Raw genomic sequence first — 15073 nt, 5'->3', positions numbered from 1 at the left:
CTCTCCCTCTCTCCCTCTCCCCCTCTCCTTTTCCCAATCTCCCTCTCTCTCCCTCTCCCCCTCTCCTTTCCCCAATCTCCCTCTCTCCCTCCCCCTCTCCTTCTCTCCCTCTCTCCCTCTCCCCCTCTCCTTTTCCCAATCTCCCTCTCTCTCCCTCTCCCCCTCTCCTTTCCCCAATCTCCCTCTCTCCCTCCCCCTCTCCCTCTCTCCCTCTCTCCCTCTCCCCCTCTCATTTTCCCAATCTCCCTCTCTCTCCCTCTCCCCCTCTCCTTTCCCCAATCTCCCTCTCTCTCCCTCTCCCTCTCCCTTCCTCTCTCCCTCCCCCTCTCCTTCTCTCCCTCCCCCCCTCTCCTTTCCCAAATCTCTCTTTTTCCCAATGTCCCTCTCTCTCCCTCTCCCTCCCCCTCTTCTTTTCCCAATCTCGCTCTCTCCCTCTCCTTTTCCCAATCTCGCTCTCTCCCTCCCCCTCTCCTTTTCCCAATCTCCCTCTCTCTCCCTCTCCCCCTCTCCTTTCCCCAATCTCCCTCTCTCCCTCCCTCTCTCCCTCTCTCCCTCTCTCCCTCTCCTTTTCCCAATCTCCCTCTCTCTCCCTCTCTCTCCCTCTCTATCCCTCTCTCTCCCTCTCCCTCTCCCTTCCTCTCTCCCTATCCCCCTCTCCTTTTCCTAGTTCTACATAGCCCGTACGGGTAGAACTAAGGCCAAAACTTCTAGTTCTACATAACTTGTACGGGTTATGAGAAATTGTGAACGTTGACATATAGGTTTCCATAACCCGTACGGGTTATGGGAAAATTGTTATATATTTTAGTCCCAATGGCCTAAAAAATAGTATTGCAAGTTGTTTGAAGGCCCCACTGCTTTTGCACATGATTTTCTGGGACAGTAACAGTCAGGTTTTCATATTCTTTTGTCACTTTTGCTTTGGAATGATTGATTTTTACGTTATTTTATAATTTTTACTTTAGATAATAACAAAATCATGATCATTTGTTGTTTTTTTGTTTTGATTATGATTTATTTGTCTTGTATTTTGGTTTTTTTTGAAGTTATTTTATTATTGTTACTTTAGATTATAACAAAATGATTATCATTTCTTGTTTTTTTCTATTTGATTGTGGATTGTCATCATGATGTTATGTGTAGGACAATGGGAAAGAATAAGAGAGGAACAAATGAACAAAGAGAGGCAGCAAAGGAAAGACAAAGGGAGCGTATGAAGAGATTACGTGAAGGTACATCATCTTGTAAGGAAGTTAAGTAGCGGAAACAACTTCCTACACTAACCTTGAGAGGAGGGTAATGCAAAACTTTTTTAGATCGTTACAACAGTTAAAGAAAAATAGAAATAGATATAATAGCATTCATACCACAACACAGTGATTTACATGGGGAAAACCCTTTCGGGAGAAAAACCCCACACTCCAAAAGCAGCTCAATATTTTATTCAGCAATCAAAAACAGATTACAACATACTTGCAGAGCAAGCTCTTCGCAGGAGTACCACTAATCAGAGATTCAGAGGCAACTCAATAGCCATAAGACTCTTACACACAACCTCTATCTCACACACCTCATAAATAGGAGATACAATACAAGAAACCGTCAAACGGTATTACAAAACCATGGGCTAAAACCACCCAATAAGTTGTAGCCGACCTTATCTCCCTTCTAGATGCCCTATGACATGTTAAAGCACGCATCAACACATGTCGCTCCCTTTTACAGCTCATTTATGTATTCGATACAAATTATTTTTTTCTATTTCAGGAGTACAAACTTTCGGAGGCCATAACTTGAGAACCGGGTGTCCGATTGACGAACCGTTTGAAGCGTCGGAAAGCTCGCGAAGTGCTCTATCACCTTGTAACCCACTGCACCGGTTATGGCCACTTTTCAGGGCATTTCGAAGCCTCTAAAGCCTCCAAAATTAAGTTTAAACATTTTATCGCACCCCTCCAAGATGAAAACTTTAATATCTTCAAAACTAGCTGTGACCTTGCGACGCAACTTTACCGGAATGCTTATCTAGCCAACCGGAAGCTTCAGGGAGAGTTTCGCACCATTTCATGCTCAAATGAAAACTTACTATAAATAGTAACCTCACATAAATGCAAGGTTGAGACACCATTTTTCCCAACAAATCTCCCACTTGTCGAACACCTTGCAGGAGCGAAAGGGAATGTCAACACAATGAATCAATTGCTAGGGGCCATAAGGCCCATAGACTCTGAACACCATCTGAACTTCTCTGTGCTCACAGCCTTAGTTAAAGCATCTGCAACATTCATCAAAGTTTCCACCTTAACCAGCTTCACCCTACCATCTTCGACCATATCTCTAACAAAATGATACTGAACATCAATATGTTTGGTCCGGGCATGAAATGTCGGGTTCTTAGCTAGGCTAATTGCACTCTGACTGTCACAGTAAACTGTCACTATACCTTGTTTTATTCCAATATCCGAACATAGTCTCTTAAGCCAAATGGCCTCTTTACAAGCATGAGTAGCTGCCATATACTCTGCTTCAGTAGTGGATAAAGCAACCACAACCTGTCGCTTACTCATCCAACTAATTGCACCACTAAACAAAGTAAACACATAAGCAATGGTGGATCTTCTGCTATCAATATCACCTGCCCAATCTGAATCCACATAACCATGGATATCAAGGGAAGTCATGTCTCCAACTGAATTACCATGATAACACAAAGAATACTCTGAAGTACCCTTCAAATATCTGAAGACTCTTTTGACTGCATCCCAATGAACTCTACCAGGATTAGACATATATCTAGAAAGTACTCCCACTGCTTGGGCAATGTCTGGTCTAGTACAAACCATAGCATACATCAAGCTTCCAACCGCACTCTGGTAAGGCACTCTGCTCATGTCTTCCATCTCCAATGGGGATGTAGGACAATCTGAAACAGATAGTTTCGTTCCAACTGTAAAAGGAACACTCAATGGTCTACAATTCTGCATGTTGAACCTCTGTAACACTGAATTCACATACTTACTCTGGCCTAGCCATAGCTTTCTGTTCACCCTATCTCTTCTAATTTCCATCCCAAGAATGTGCTTTGCTGCACCAAGATCTTTCATTTCAAATTTAGCAGCGAGCTAAGACTTCAATTCTGAAATCATACCTTTCCCTTTACCAATGAATAACATATCATCAACATACAATGCAATGAATAAGAAATGATCACCATCAGATTTATAATAAACACAGTGATCTGATTTAGAATGTTCAAATCCCAAACTCAACACATATGTATCAAATTTCTGGTACCACATCCTAAGACTTTGTTTGAGGCCATACAAAGATTTCTTCAATTTACAGACCAAATTACTTTTGCCTTTCACCACATAGTGCTCCGGCTGTGTCATATAAATATCTTCCTCCAAATCACCATGAAGGAAAGTAGTTTTCACATCCATTTGCTCAACCTCTAAATCATAAGCAGTAGCAATAGAAAGCAAAAATCTAATGGACGTCATTTTTGCAACAAGAGAAAATATCTCACCGTAATCAACACCCTCAACCTGAGAATAGCCTTTTGCAACCAACCTTGCTTTATACTTCTCAATGCTTCCATCTGAACCAATCTTTTTCTTGAACACCCATTTACAACCAACAGGTTTTCGTCCTTCAGGCAATGGTACAAGATCCCATGTATCATTCTTTTTCAAAGCTGCCATTTCTTCCTCCATAGCAATCTTCCAGGATTCTGCATCATTCATACCTAATGCCTCTTCTACAGATTTCGGTTCATCCACACTAGTATTCAAAGCAAAAATACATCTCCAATCATTAGGTGAATACCTTTCAGGTGGTTGTCTATGTCTTGTAGACCTTCAAACAAGCTAAGTTGGAGGTTCTTCCTCCTCTTCTGAAGATTCAGAGCTAGACGAGCTCTCCTCAACTTCTTGCCTATCTAGGGGTCTCGATTCAACTTTTTCAGGTGTAGAAGGAAGTTGAATCACATCTTCTTTTTTAGTCTGTTCTGGCTGCAATGTAACAGAAGGAGACTTAATTTCTCTAAAAATAACACTTCTACTATGAATTACCTTTTGTGCAACAGGGTCCCAAATCTTGTATCCTTTCACACCATAACTATACCCGATGAAGATACATTTCACAGCCTTGTTCTCCAACTTTGTTCGCTTCTCCTTTGGCACATGTGCATATGCCTCGCAACCAAAAACTCTAAGATGTCTCAATGAAGGCTTGTGACCTGACCATGCTTCCATAGGCGTTTTATCAACAAGAGCTGATGTAGGAGACCTATTAATCAGGTAGCAAGTAGTGGCAACAGCTTCAGCCCAAAACTTTTGTTCGAGACCAGCACCACTCAACATACTCCTAGCCTTCTCCATCAATGTCTTGTTCATTCTTTCTGCAACTCCATTCTGTTGTGGAGAATACGGAGTTGTCTTCTGCCTGTTAATTCCACAGTCTTTACAGAATCTATCAAAATCATTAGAGCAAAACTCACCGCCATTATCAGTTCTCAAACATTTTATTTTCTTTCCAGTCTGCAACTCAACCATTGCTTTAAATTCTTTAAAACGACTAAAAACTTCAGATTTGCTCTTTAGAAAATAAACCCATGTCCTTCTACTAAAATCATCAATAAATGAAACATAATATGTGGATTTTCCAATCGAAGAGACATCTACTGGACCAAACACATCAGAATGGATAAGATCCAAAACACCACAAGTTTTATGAGAACTCGAGTAAAACTGAACGCGGTTTTGTTTTCCATAAATGCAATGCTCACAGAAATCAAAGTCAAGATTACAGTCATTCAAACCTTCAACAAGGTTTTTATTTTTCAAGGTCCTTAGACCCTTTTCTCCAATGTGGCCAAGTCTCTGGTGCCATAACATAGTCTTCTCTGCAGGTAACTTTGCTTTAGACGAAAGAGCACCCTTAGGTACCCAAAAACCATTTCCATCTGCTGAAGGTGAAACCTTCAAATCTTCCAGTGAAGTATCCGCAGATTTACTTTTTACAGAAGTGCTATTACACTCAACAGTGTATGCTTCAAGCTTATACAAAGTGCCAAACCTGACACCTCTAGCAACTACCATAGCACCCTTAATCATCTTACATCTTGCTTCAGAAAAGACTACCTGCACACTCGCATCTATCAGTTTGCTCACAGATAACAGGTTTCGTTTTAATCCAGGGATATGCAGCACACCATTAATCTTTTTTATTCTACCATCAGAAAACCTGATTCTAACTTTACCTCGACCAATAATGTCTAGATGTGAATCATCACCCAAGTACACCTTACCTCCATTAAATCCTTCATATTCAAAAAACCAATCTCTATTGGAATTCATATGAAAAGATGCACCTGAGTCAATTAGCCAGGCATCATTACCTGCATGAGTCGCTAAAGCCGCAATAAATGCATCGCCATCTTCCTTGTCGGACTCAGAATTAGAATCGAACTTTTTCTTTTTCTTCTTCTTCTTTTCTTCTTTGCAGTCCTTACGGATGTGACCCGGTTTACCACAGTTCCAACAAATGACTCTGGACTTTCCAGGAGATTTTGATCTCCCTTTGGATTTGGACTTGTCACGCTTCTCATTCTTCTTGCCTTTCTCCTTAGGTCTTCCACGAACGGTTAGGGCTTCCTTTGAACTGATGGATACCTTCCTTCGCATCTCTTCACCGAGTAGGGCACCCACCATGTCTTCAAATTTCAAAACAACAGAAGTACTACCGATAGCCATAACAAGAGAATCCCATGAATCAGGCAAAGAACAAAGCAAGATCTGACATTTCTCCTCCTCGTCCATCTTAACACCGACGGATACTAATTGAGCCACCAACATATTGAATGCTTCTAGGTGGTCCGCAATTCGTCCACCTTCTTCCATCTTCAAGGAATACAATTTCTTTCTTAAGAAAATTTGATTTAATAAAGATTTCACTTGATACATCTCACCAAGCTTAGTCCATAGCTTCTTTGCAGAGTTCTCTTCATGGACATTGATTAGAACAGAGTCTGCCAGGCACAGTCTGATTAGACCCTTGGCTTTTCGGTCCATAACATCATACTGAGCTGCCGCAGTAGGATCTGAGGGCCTTTGGACATTCGCATCAACAGCATCCCAAAGATCTCAATCTATTAGCAGATCTTCCATCTTCAACTTCCACATCTCAAAATTACTTCCATTAAATTTCTCCACCTCTATTCTCCCTGACAAACTCGCCATCTGAATATTCCTGCAACAAGATCAAAAAGTGTCTTCTGCACAAGCTCCCATTCAAAACTGGATTAGTTCAAAAAACCCAACTGCCCACAATTGAAACCAAAGGTGATCAGGCTCTGATACCACTTGTAAGGAAGTTAAGTAGCGGAAACAACTTCCTACACTAACCTTGAGAGGAGGGTAATGCAAAACTTTTTCAGATCGTTACAACAGTTAAAGAAAAATAGAAATAGATATAATAGCATTCATACCACAACACAGTGATTTACGTGGGGAAAACCCTTTCGGGAGAAAAACCCCACACTCCAAAAGTAGCTCAATATTTTATTCAGCAATCAAAAATAGATTACAACATACTTGCAAAGCAAGCTCTTCGCAGGAGTACCACTAATCAGAGATTCAGAGGCAACTCAATAGCCATAAGACTCTTACACACAACCTCTATCTCACACACCTCATAAATAGGAGATACAATACAAAAAACCGTCAAACGGTATTACAAAACCATGGGCTAAAACCACCCAATAAGGTGTAGCCAACCTTATCTCCCTTCTAGATGCCCTATGACATGTTAAAGCACACATCAACACGTGTTGCTCCCTTTTACAGCTCATTTATGTATTCGATACAAATTATTTTTTTCTATTTCAGGAGTACAAACTTCCGGAGGCCATAACTTGAGAACCGGGTGTCCGATTGACGAACCGTTTGAAGAGTCAGAAAGCTCGCGAAGTGCTCTATCACCTCGTAACCCACTGCGCTGGTTACGGCCACTTTTCAGGGCATTTCGGAGCCTCTAAAGCCCCCAAAATTAAGTTTAAACATTTTATCGCACCCCTCCAAGACGAAAACTTTAATATCTTCAAAACTAGCTATGACCTTGTGACGCAACTAAACCGGAATGCTTATCTAGCCAACCAGAAGCTTCAAGGAGAGTTTCGCACCATTTCGTGCTCAAATGAAAACTTACTATAAATAGTAACCTCGCATAAATGCAAGGTTGAGACACCATTTTTACCAACACATCTAATGCACCTAATGAAAGTAATGAACATTCAACAATCAAAATTGATATGATTAATGCACCAAATCAAAATGATCAACATACACCAATTCAAATACATATGATGAATGCACCTAATGAATGCAATGAACATACACCATTTGAAAATGATTCGGTGAATGCACATGTTAATGAAATTGAAGAAGATATACCATTTGAATTTGATGTGATCAATGCACATAATGTACCTAATGAAAACAAAGAGCATGCACCAATCTTAACACCTCTTAGAATAATTCATAGAAAACCAAAGTTCCTAATAGATATTGATGAAAATATTGTGAAGCCAATGCATGATAAAATTTCCAAAAGAACTTGTAGAAGAATGGTTAGAAGAATTTGGAATAACTATTTTGAAAACTTAAATCAAAGTGGAAGATGCCAATTAGTTGTTGAAATGATCAAAAATCTGAAATTTAGAGAGACAATGAAAATTTTGGGGTTAAGAACATCCGAAAATAATAGTGAAAGAACCATTGTGAGGAATATTTTTGATGCATACCAAGCCATCAGTTCAAAATCACACACTAAAGATGCTAATGTTACTCATCATGTCCTCACATCAACCATAATGGGAAAGGAAATGAAAAAATCTCATTTAATAAGCAAAACAAGCAAGTCATTAAGGAGAAGTAGAACCACATTACACTATGCCTTAGAGAGGCGAGGGAAAATTGAGGATCCTAACAATAATTCTCTTTGGGCATTCTCTGGTAGACTCCCACGCAAGGACAAGGTTGTTGTTGATGCACTAAGAACGTTAATTGAGAGATTTTGGCATGACAACACAAGGGTTTCACCCAACCAAAGAGATGTTGTTAGAAGGCGAATTGGAATTAATAATCGTGAGCCACATCCAAAACACTATTTAGATACAACTCAAACACAATTTTATGAAAGGTTTCTTCAAAGCTTTCCTCAGATTAAAATTAGTCAAAGATTTTTTGAGATGACAAAACCATTTTATGTTAAGATTAATCATGCACGTACTACATGTTGTTGTAGGGTCCATGTTGAATTTTCCATGCATTATGATATTTATTGCTATATATGTTGTACTTTGCACACTAACAATGTTTTGCAGGAATGTGGTCTACAAGCACCTCCTAAGTCACCGAGAGAATTTATTTCAAGTGTACTATGTAGATGAGATGACTGGTGCATTTATTATAAGATGATGTGTTTGAGAGGTTTTTGTCCTACATGTGGTGGTTTGCAACAGTTGCATAGATGCCTACATCTGGATAGCACACATGAAATTGGTAAGGAATTAGTTTCTATTGGAAAATATAAGTTAGTAACATTCTATTGGAAAATATAAGTTAGTAACATATGGTGTTAAAGATGGAAAAGAATTAAAGAGGTGTGAGTTAGTGAAAAGGGATATATGCATAGCTGATTTTATGAAGATGTTTCAAGAGAAACTAGTATATGAGTACATAGGTCACACACATAGAGCTAGATGGTTAGATGAGCAATTCAAGTTGTGTAAGGACACTTTCCCCCTCGGCACTATTGTCTCTGTTGTTGATTTTGCTGAGAATTATACACTAAAGCCGCAAAATGAAGTACAATCTATGTATTACCACTCTACACAAGTTACAATTTTTGTACACATAGCATTCATGCATGCACATGATAGCACCGAGGAGGACAGAAAGGTTATAAGAGAATATCACTTCTATATCAGTGATGATCTTACACATTCCTCAGAGTTCGTGCAAGGATGCTTTACAGTCTTCTATGATAGTTTAAGGGAAATAGATATAAGATACAACCAACACTTAATATGGTCAGACAATTCCACCGCACAATTCAAGAATGCAAGGATGTTCTACTGGTTGACTAGGATGCATATGACAAGTGGTGTGCAACATTTTTGGAATTTCATTGAGGTAGGGCATGGAAAGGGAGAGCATGATGGTGCGGGAGCATGTGTGAAAAGAGCTCTTACCAGAGAGGAATTGAAGTACGAAGGTGGTGCAATGTTAATAGATGCAAAAACAATAGTGCAATGGTGTAGCTCTACGATGGGACCAAGTAATGCAAATAAGTCTATGGTTTCTAGATATTTTTGGTTAATAAGTGAATCTAACATTGAAAACTATCTAGATTGTTGTACACTTACTGGATCAAGTGACATGCATTCATTTAGAAGTTCAAATGCAACATCACTAGTTATTTATACGAGACATATTGCATGCTTTTGCTCTTCGTGTATGCATTTTTTGTGGGATGAATGTGAATCAAAAGAGTGGGTCGACCAATGGTCTTGTAGACCTTTGCAAACCATAGATACATATCAACTTCCGAGAGCACTACAAATGAACCGGATTGAAGCATCAGTGGATTTTGACCATGTATCAGACATAGTTGAACCAAGTAACTTAGGTTGCAATGTGCTACAATTTTAAGCTTAATTTATTAGTATTAACTTATGCTGATTTTGGTATTAACTAATATCCTTCTATTAAATGCAGGTCATGTATATGCAGTTATTGCGAATGAGAACAACGAAGAAGGAACATATTACTTTTTGTGTCATTGTATTGAGGCCAAAAAGAAATTGACTTCTACAATGGTTGATGGAGAGGGTATTGAGTACCCAATAGGATCCATTGTTGTGACAGGGACATGGCTTAGAAGGTACCACGTTGTTGTGTCGAGTTGTATTAAGACCTCTTAAACTCATTTATTTAGCAGTCGTTGTATTGATTTTGGTATTATTCTTCTATGAAATGCAGGTACCCTATCAAAAATTCTAATGCCTAGTTGTTTGAGGACTTTGAGACACATAGACATATTCTTCATTACTCAAACCTTCTTGTTGCAACAAATATTCATTTGATTAAATATCGTGGTAGACCTCTTAACAAGGATTTGTGGAAAGTTTGTGAATCAGACCATGAGGCAATACTTGAGACACTAAGGGTTAGAGCTGATCCAGAAGGTTCACTTGATTGATTTTGGGCCATCTAGAAGAATAATTCTACAATATGGTAGAATAATTTTGACAATTTTGTATATATCTTTTGTGAAACGTTGTAACTTCGCTTTTTTGGATGTGCTCTACATGCATATGAGCTGTAGTATGCATATGAGCTATAATGTGTATATGTAGATGCCAAATTTTGTATATAAAAATATCAATGAGTTGTAATGTGCATATCTAGATGCTAAATTTTGTATAAAAAAACAACAATGAGTTGTAAAGTGCATATCTAGATGATAAGTTTTGTATAAAAAAACAACAACGAGATGTAATTTGCATATTTAGATGTAAAATTTTGTAAATATAAATAGTAATGAGATTGATAGTTTATATAAGATGGCAAATTTTATATATGAAAGTGTCCATGGGGCTGATTTGCAAATTTTCAATATGAATATGCAATTTTTTTTTCCAAGTGTTTTGGGAAAGTTTTGAGTTATTATTGAATTACTTGATTTGAAGGGCTAGTATGAATAGTCCAAATCCGAGATAGGATTTTGGTAGGCAGCGACAACATGACCCCATAGGTTCAAACGGATCGTCCATAAGTGCCACAGTCTCCGAGTTACACTATGTCAAAGTTTGACCGTTTTTTCCGCTTTGAGCGCTCAAGGGAAAACGTCGCTACGAGGTGGCTCGTAACGATCGGACGTCTTGGGGAGTGAGACAAGGGAACACCTAGCATAAAATCGGCCACCCAGACACGCTCACGCTGACGGTTCATTCCCACGACAAGCAGAATGAAGGATGCACTATTGTGCCACCTCTCACTGACAACTTTTGATGGTTTTTTATGCAACAGAAGAAATCTCACCATAAGAAAATGGAATCGATTTGCCCAAAACCGAGATAGGATTTTGTAGGAAGAAAGAATATGACCCCATAGGTTCAAACGAATCATCCATAAGTGCCACGGTCTCCGAGTTACGCTACGTCAAAGTTTGACCGTTTTTTCTGCTTTGAGTGCTCAAGGGAAAACGTCGCTATGAGGTGGCTCATAACGATCGGATGCCTTGGGGAGAGAGAAAAGGGCACACCTAGCATAAACCCAACCACTTGGATGTGCTCATGCTGACGGTTCATTCCCATGACAAGCAAAATGAAAGATGCACTATTTTGCCACCTCTCACTGACAGCTTTTGACAGTTTTTGATGCAACAGAAAAAATCTCACCATTACAAAATGGAATCGAGTTGCCCAAAACCAAGATAGGATTTTGTAGGCAAAGATAACACAACCCCATAGGTTCAAACGGATCATCCATAAGTTCCACGGTCTCCGAGTTACGCTACGTTAAAGTTTGACTATTTTTTTCGCTTTGAGTGCTCAAGGGAAAACGTCGCTACGAGGTGGCTCGTAACGATCGGATGCCTTGGGGAGAGAGACAAGGGTACACCTAGTGTAAACCCGACCACCCGGACGTACTCGCACTGACGGTTCATTCCCACGACAAGCAGAATGAAAGATGCACTATTTTGCCACCTCTCACTAACAGCTTTTGACAGTTTTTGATGCAACAGAAAAAATATCACCTTTACAAAACAAAATCGAGTTGCCCGAAACCAAGATAGGATTTTGTAGGAAGCGATAACGCAACCCCATGGGTTCAAACAGATCATCCATAAGTGCCACGATCTCCGAGTTACGCTACGTCAAAGTTTGACCATTTTTTCTGCTTTGAGTGCTCAAGGGAAAACATCGCTACGAGGTGGCTCGTAACGATCGAACGCCTTGGGGAGAAAGACAAGGGCACACCTAGTGTAAACCCGACCACCCAGATGCGCTCATGTTGACAGTTCATTCCCATGACAAACAGAATGAAAGATGCACTATTTTGCCACCTCTCAGTGACAGCTTTTGACAGTTTTTGATGCAATAGAAAAAATCTCACCATTACAAAATGGAATCGAGTTGCCCAAAACCAAGATAGGATTTTGTAGGCAGCAATAACATGACCCCATAGGTTCAAATAGATCATCCATAAGTGCCACGGTCTCCAAGTTATGCTATGTCAAAGTTTGACCATTTTTTTCGCTTTGAGTGCTCAAGGGAAAACGTCGCTACGAGGTGGCTCGTAACGATCGGACGCCTTGGGGAGCGAGACAAGGGCACACCTAGCATAAACCCAACCACCCAGATGTGCTCGCACTGACGGTTTGTTCCCACGACAAGCAGAATGAAAGATGCACTATTTTGCCACCTCTCACTGATAGCTTTTGACGGTTTTTGATGCAACAGAAAAAATCTCACCACAAGAAAAGGAAATAGAGTTGCCCAAAACTGGGATAGGATTTTGTAGGAATAAATAACATGACCCCATAGGTTCAAATGGATCATCCATAAGTGCCACGGTCTCTGAGTTATGCTACGTCAAAGTTTGACCATTTTTTCCACTTTGAGAGCTCAAGGGAAAACGTCGCTACGAGGTGGCTCGTAACGATCGAACGCCTTGGGGAGCGAGACAAGGAAACACCTAGTGTAAACCCAAACACGCTTGCGCTGATGGTTCATTCCCATGACAAGCAGAACGAAAGATGCACTATTTTGCCACCTCTCACTGACAACTTTTGACGGTTTTTGATGCAACAGAAAAAATCTCACCATAAGAAAACGGAATCGAGTTGCCCGAATCCAAGATAGGATTTTGTAGGAAGTGACAACATGACCCCATAGGTACAAATAGATCATCCATAAGTGCCATGTGGACGCGCTCGCGCTGATGGTTCGTTCAACTCTTCTTTTATAGGTGATGAAATGATGAACTTCACTCCATAAGCATGAAATGATGAACTTAAGCATGAAATGTCTTAATTGGTTCTTGAAATGATGAAATTCACTCCATAAGCACAAGTTTATGAAATAATAACTTCACTCCAGTCTCTTCACGCATGAAGGACTCAAAGCAAATTCACTCAATCAAAATACAGAATATCAACATTACCGGTATCAGTACTTGGGTATACACAATATGAGCAATAGATAGTTTAAAAGTATACGCCATATGAGTTACAAGTAATGAACAAATTGGATCACATTTCAAGACATATACACAACTAACAAATTTGATCACATTTCAATAGCAAATAACTAAGTTTCAAGAATATCATGTTTCATATATATCAATGAACAAATTGGATCGAATATCAAGTTTCATATATATCAAAATGAACAATAATCATGTACATATATCAAAAAATGTCATAGATGCCATATCAATAATAGTTACAAAAATGTGGCATGTGCCATGTCTATCAAAGTCGATATATACATATACAAATGTCGAATATATAAAAAATTGGCCCTTCAATGACCACAACTATAACTATATGTCTCTATCTGTATCTATGACTGTGGCAGATCATCAAAATCGAGCCTCTTCGAAGCAGTACGTGGCTGCAAAAGGACAATTCAAATGTCTAATCAAATATTTTTTCTCAATATAACATCAAAATAACTAAATACTGAACTCTAAATTGTTTGAAGTTGAAATGTTGATTACCTCATCTTTGTCTTCTACAATTCGGTGAGGTTGAGGATTCGTGGGATGTTCTACAGGAGGCTATAACTAGTAAAACAACATTAATACATGTTAATGACATATATGTCAAATAACACATAATAACTAAAAATGAATAGACTAAAAAACTAAAACATACCGGAGCCTCAGATGGATGTGTTGTGGTCGTAGAAGGAAAAGTCACAGATGAATCAGTTACGACCATTTCCTATATCCATGGTAAGTGATCCAAAAGGAGTTAACTAGACGGTTTCAACTCCGTTGTGCACTTAGTGAAAAGGAGTTGATCTAAGACAGACATACCTTTTGCCTTGGTCGTGTTGGATCCCATAATATACATGTAGGACTTCTACTGAAATGGAATGGTAGAATAACAGTAGGAAGTTTGCAAGGGGCCTGTAATAGTTTAAAGACAATCATACAAGTTAATAACCCAAAGTTGTTGACAAACTAGATAAAACAAATATTTTTAACATATGTAGAAAAAATGCACACCGAAGCCTCGTATAGTTCTCCTGTAACCTTAGGAGGCCTTGTCGAATCTGATGCAGCTATTACCATTTCCTGTATGAAAAATGATAACATATGATATAGACATAAAAGGATTTAGTTATTTTGAACAAGCAAGAATGCAATCCAAAGTGAATATGAAGATATCACCTCTTCCCTCTACTGAACCTCATCGACATCAGGTGCATTCATTAATTCCGTAAACCCCATATGTTTCTGTATATAGAACAAATAAATTAAGTGCATTTATCAATATCTACATATACATGTTTAATCATAATACATTTCAACAATTGAATTTAAATTGTAGTGAATTACCTTCTATCGTTTGGGTGTCTGAGAGGATATCTTTTTCTGCCTCGGAGTGCTAGAGGATGGCTTTCTCACACGAGATGTCCTCGAGGCAGGTGGGGTAAACTAATGGGAAAAAAATAACATAAAGGAAAAGAGCATGTATTTAATATATCACTTAAGTAAAAAATATATAAATCTAAATGGTACCGCATAGCTATCTTGGCCAAAGTCAATGGTTGAAAGCGTGATATCATCAAGTTGGGACATCTCAGCCACTGATAAGCCCTACAAAATATCAAGTAATGATACATATAATTAACAAAATATATTTTGAATCCAATGTATTATTATATTTTTAACAAATTTACAAATCTTTACCTCTGGTGGCGAAACTACTCATGACCGTGGAGTCAACTGAATAGTATGTGGTGTACTCCCACCACCTGATGCACCCTGCA

The 15073-nt window shown here is 39.0% G+C and overlaps 1 long non-coding RNA gene across 2 annotated transcripts; it reads right to left on the bottom strand.

Moving 5' to 3' along the window:
* Nucleotides 1-14470: 14470 nt before the first annotated feature.
* Nucleotides 14471-15073, bottom strand: LOC131067138 (uncharacterized). Of its 2 annotated transcripts, none has more exons than XR_009359370.1 (3): nucleotides 14994-15073; nucleotides 14640-14738; nucleotides 14471-14537 (listed from the first exon to the last, which is right to left on the bottom strand). It is a non-coding gene; the product is annotated as an uncharacterized LOC131067138 (long non-coding RNA). The 2 variants fall into 2 exon arrangements; XR_009111780.2 differs by lacking the exon at nucleotides 14994-15073 and adding an exon at nucleotides 14823-14889.

This window comes from Cryptomeria japonica, chromosome 11 (genome assembly GCF_030272615.1).
Source record: "Cryptomeria japonica chromosome 11, Sugi_1.0, whole genome shotgun sequence".
In the NCBI taxonomy this organism is placed as follows: Eukaryota; Viridiplantae; Streptophyta; class Pinopsida; order Cupressales; family Cupressaceae; genus Cryptomeria; species Cryptomeria japonica.
This window is presented reverse-complemented; position numbering and strand designations above follow the sequence as displayed.